Here is a 5,767-nt window from a genome sequence, read left to right as displayed (position 1 = left end):
TAGTAAGGGCTGCAGACAGAGTTTCTGCTTTGTGCCAAGCAGTAGCAATAAGAAAAAAGATATCTGTCCAGTTGTTTTATATCACCAGTATAAAGGTGACACGGGAGATACAGTTGTTAGTCCAGTTAGCTCTTCTCCTTGTCATCTCGTTCATCGTGTAACTCCATCTTCATCAACACAAATTAAATTATCTCTACTTACTCCAGCTGGTAATCTTTGCTTCTGAGTCTGCAGATGGCTTTAGCAGTGCCTTTAATGACCGGTGTATGGCTACAGCTTATCACCAACTCAATAATCCATCTTCACTCTCCCTTTATGAGCCACAAACAAATGCTTCTGTTCTCCTGCAGTCTTTTTGGTCAACACGAGCACACCAACATAAAACAGACTTTACAGCATGTTTGCCTACTGCCTTTATTTCCTGTGCAAACTTTCCACTTCACCAGACTTTGTTTATCTGGTCACGTACAGAGTTTGATATGGTCAGGGCTTCAGACCTTTGTTTTGAGAGTGTGAGTTCAAATTTCAAGTGGGCGCACTTGATCGTTAAGTTGTACTGGTGTTGTTCTAACTGGTGTTGTGCCAAAAAAAAAAACTGCCCAGAATTGATTTTATTCCACAAAATCAATTTTTCTCATGTCTCTGCATAATTTTATCTTCTCTGTGTTCCACATGAACCACTTCAGCATTTTTTTTTACCAGTTGAAGTAGCTTTAAAGGACCAGTACAACTGATTTACAACCATTTTCCACTTGGCAAAAAGTGACTGTAGTGTAGTAACTACATTGTGACTGAAATGTTGATAATGCACCAAAATGACTTCATTTCATTCATTACATGAATTGTTGATTAATCTGTTGTTTATTTTCTGGATAAATGCATCAGTCCTTTGATTTGTACAATCTCAGAAAACAGTGAGATATGTTGATCAGAGTGTCTCAAAGCTCAACATCTTGTTTTCTCCACATCCCAAACAGAATTAGTTTACTGTCATAAAGAATTACAGAAACTACAGAACATTCATATTTAAAAAGCTGGAGTCAGTGAATTGTGACTTTTTTAAAAAAAAAATTGCTCAAACCAATTAATAATCAAAACTTGGTTAAAAAAGTTTAATAGTTGACAAACTGATTGATTATTCATTGCATCTCTAGTATAATCCTAAATGCGAGGCCTGATTATAACTACAAACATTTCTTTAGTCACAATTGTTCAATTACAAGAAATGTTAAAGTTTCATAAGGACAAACCTTTGCTGTCACCACAGATACAGTTATGTGTATTTGCATGTTAAGGCTGTTTGATCCACATACAAAGATATACCTGTATGTAAGCTGACTGGTAATAACTTTTTTGTACAACACCAGCACAGGCAGCTGCTGTTAACCACAGTGGTGGAAAGTATTACTATTTTCCAACTATTTACACTTTAAAATGTGATCTTCTCATGAAAAAGGCACCTACATGTGCTGTTTGTTCCGCTCATAGCAAAGACTGCATGCAAAAAAAAAAAAATCATTCTGTTTGATCTGGGACAAATCTGAAACTAGAACACCCTACTTTGACTCTTTTAAAAGTAATTTTTGGTCACATACCTGTTGGCATGCACTGCAGCTTCAGCAGCCTGCAATGTGGGGCGTTTAGGAAACATTAATAAATTGTTGGGTCTGTCGATTAGAAAATGTTCAGCAAGTTATGCATTTTGCCTGTGACAAGGTGGTGCTACTACTGTAGTGAAAATGTTAATCTGGAGGCCTGTATAAGATGATTAGTTGAACTGTAAATAAAGACTATTACATGATTTCATCATGATCAATCTCCATGGCCTCATTTGGTAATAGAGACTTAAAGCTGCTGTCCGGAGTTTCCGTTTGTTTTCAATTTATGTATCATTTTTTAACAAAGCTTAAATGTGTTAGTCTAGTTCGATACTATAATATAAAGTTAGTATAACGCAATATGAAAATTTATTCCTGAGCTCCACCTTCCTCTCATAGACCCCCATGTTATTCCAAAAAGCGCCGGTTGCTGCCGACCAATCAAGTTCGAGCTTCAGCTTTGTCATGCTGTCAATCAACGGTTACGCGCACAGCAAGCAAGCCCATGCAGAGGTGGGCGAGCAACGCACTACGCAACCGCGCGCACATTTGTTTTGCTTGTGGAGGAGAGAGCATCAGGGCTCAGCAACTTCCAGAAAAGTTACCAATCCCACGGCTTGTCAGGCCAAGAGACTGCAGGACGTTTTTTGGCTCGGGGTGCTCGCGTCGCTCCCCGACCACGGCCTCCATAGCCCGCCTGACGGCTTCGTTTAGATGCCCGATCTCTGGAGGAAGATGTTGGGGCATCTGGGACATACTCTTCGTCAGAGGAGTCATGCAATTCTGAACTCTAGATAGAAATAAATAAACAATGTAACACATATACACGCGTAAATGCCCTAAGTTTGATAAACAACGTCATCGAGAGGGATACACGAGTGTAATCACATATTGAAACTTTACTCGTTCGTCCTAGCAGATTCATGTTATTTTGGTATTAGGACAAGTTAGACTCAATACAGCATTCTAACGTAATTCCTTTATTATTTAATAAATGTACTAAATGTAGAAGAGGGGAAAACAGCAAAACAGGCAAGATGCTGCAGCACTCCGGGCACTTCTCTCATGTACTGCGCGCGTGCACAAATAAAGGGGCGAAATCAGAGGGAGGGAGGGTGGGACCAACAGTGTTTTGGGAGACGCTGCGATTCAAACTCCAGACAGCAGCTTTAATTACTAACACAATAGCAGGATAAGAGAAACATGTTTGACCAAAGTCTGTTCAATTTGTTGTTGTTACTGCACAATGGCTTAGACCTTAATGGCATGCTAAGAATTTTGGCTTCTCCCTAAAAGCTGCCAGCATGTTTTTAAGCATCTCTGGTATTTTCCCTGTAACAGATACGCCTATTTTATTCACGTTCCAGTTCCATTAGGTAAAGATGACTCACTGGAATGGAAAAACAAAATAGTGACAATTTGAAACGAATGGTCGCTTGATAAACAGTTGATGTTCCTCCTTCCCTCTTAATTGCTACAAACACATACTTGTGGACAATAAATTCTTCCCTGGGCTCCACATAGCAACACAAATAGCAGAGAAACACTTCAACCCTTGACCCCCGCAGTGTCTGTTCCTATGGTGTGGTTTGGGTGTTTTGTTCCCCTTACTAAGATGGTACCTGCAAATGAACACACAGTGTTTATAGTGATCACATATGATGAAAGATTTCCATCCTGATGGAGTTGGTGTCTTCCAGGATGACAGTTCCTCCATCGACAGGGCACGAAAAGTCACGGAATGGTTTGATGGTATGAATCAGATGCTATAACTTTCATAGATTCCACATTTCAACCCAGGTGAGACCGACGTGTTAGAAATTGCTCTCCACCACCATCATCTAAACACCAAATAAAGGAATACAGTGGGGCAACAAAGTATTTAGTCAGTCACTAACTGTGCAAGTTCTCCCACTTAAAATGATGACAGATGTCTGTAATTTTCATCATAGGTACACTTCAACTGTAGACAGAATGTGGGGAAAAAAAATCCAGGAAATCACATTGTAGGATTTTAAAATAATTTATTTGTAAATCGTGGTGGAAAATAAGTATTTGGTCAATAACAAAAGTTCAGCTCAATATTTTGTAATATAACCTTTATTGCCGATGACAGAGGTAATACGTTTACTGAAGGTCTTCACCAGGTTTGCACACACTGCAGCTGGTATTTTGGCCCATTCCTTCATGCAGATCTCCTCTAGAGCAGTGATGTTTTGGGGCTGTCGCCGGGCAACACGGACTTTCATTTATTCATTCTTTCCTTAACACGGATCAGTTGTCCTGTTCCCTTTGCAGAACAACAGACTGAAAGGATGATGTTTCCGCCCCCATGCTTCACAGTAGGTGTTGTCTTCTTGGGATGCAACTCAGCATTCTTCTTCCTCCAAACACGACAAGTTGAGTTTGCACCAAAAAGTTCTATTTTGGTTTCATCTGGCTACATGACATTCTACCAATCCTCTTCTGGATCATCTATATGCTCTCTGGCAAACTTCATACGGGCCTGGACATGTACTGGCTTAAGCAGGGGGACACGTCTGGCACTGCAGGATGTGATTCCCTGTCGGCGCAGTGTGTCACTGATGGTAGCCAATGTTACTTTGGTCCAGGCTCTCTGCAGGTCATTCACCAGGTCCCCCCGTGTAGTTTGGGGATTTATGCTCACCGTTCTCATGACCATTTTGACCCCACAGGATGAGATCTTGTGTGGAGCCCCAGATCGAGGGAGATTATCAGTGGTCTTGTATGTCTTCCATTTTCTAATAATTGCTCCCACAGTTGATTTATTCACATCAAGCTGCTTGCCTGTTGTAGATTCACTCTTCCCAGCCTGGTGCAGGTCTACAGTTTTGTTCCTGGTGTCCTTCCACAGCTCTTTGGTCTTGGTCTTGGAGGAGTTTGGAGTCTGACTGTTTGAGGTTGTGGACAGGTGTCTGTTATACAGATAACGAGTTCAAACAGGTGCCATCAATACAGGTAACGAGTAGAGGACAGAAGAGCTTCTTAAAGAAGAAGTTACAGTTCTGTGAGAGCTAGAGATCTTGTTTGTTTGTTTGTAGGTGACCAAATGCTTATTTTCCACCGTAATTTACAAATATATTATTTAAAAATCCTACAATGTGAGTTCTTGGATTTTTTTCCACATTCTGTCCCTCACAGTTGAAGTGTACCTATGATGAAAATTACAGACCTCTGTCATCATTTTACGTGGGAGAAATTGCACAATCGGTGGCTGACTAAATACTTTGTTGCCCCACTGTATCTTTTGGAAGAATGGTGTTCATTCCTTTCAATGCAAGGGTGCATTAAAACTGATCTGCAATCTGATCCATATTGGCCAGAGTTTTGAAAGAACATGTTAAGGCTGGCATATTAGCAGAAAACTGTGTCCTGAAAGTGGATAAAATGCATGCATGTCGAAACATTTCATGAACGGTGCTACACATCGATCTACGCACCTGAAGTCACATGGGAAATTGTCAGTACTGGAATATCTTTATGGAAGTATCTCATTTCTGGGACCTCAAGAAGCAGAGCTGCCTCAAAATAGCGTAAAAAAATGCAAATAACTTTTGTAATATTTGCATCACAAAAGCGCAAGTACAACCGCAGTGGTAAACAAAGGCATGCCACCTTTGTACTCTGTGCAAAGTAATGCATCAGGACAAGAGTTTTATTGTTGTGACACATTTCCAACTAATCTTCATCAGTCACTCAATGAGAAAAGAAGATCTGAAATGGAATGTGTCAAGGGATGATCCTGTAGCTGTGTATTAGAGACAAGCCCATAAAGGGCCATGTAAATACTGAATAAAGACAGAACTTTTTACATGTGATGTTTTAGCTTGTATTCTGCAATGCATTAAATCACTATAAGTCATAAGCTATTACTTGTTTAATCCTTCACAAGTTAGGACCGAGAAATGTAACACTTTTTAAAATGTAACTACTCTTTTTAATGCAATATTTCTGTTATGTCAAAATACAGAAAACTTTATCATTAAATATCTCAAAAAGCATTAGCCAACCAGCACTTTTATCTTTTATTTTTTAATCAGTCATATCAAAGTTTGTGTGATTTAGCAGATAATTTCCCCAAAAAAATGTTAGCCAGTGTTATCTGACAAACAAAACTCCTGTCAGAGAAGAGCCTCAAACTGCATGTA

Source organism: Acanthochromis polyacanthus, chromosome 13 (assembly GCF_021347895.1).
Source record: "Acanthochromis polyacanthus isolate Apoly-LR-REF ecotype Palm Island chromosome 13, KAUST_Apoly_ChrSc, whole genome shotgun sequence".
Classification (NCBI taxonomy): Eukaryota; Metazoa; Chordata; class Actinopteri; family Pomacentridae; genus Acanthochromis; species Acanthochromis polyacanthus.
The sequence above is the reverse complement of the archived record's forward strand: the minus strand, read 5'-3'. Positions refer to the sequence as shown.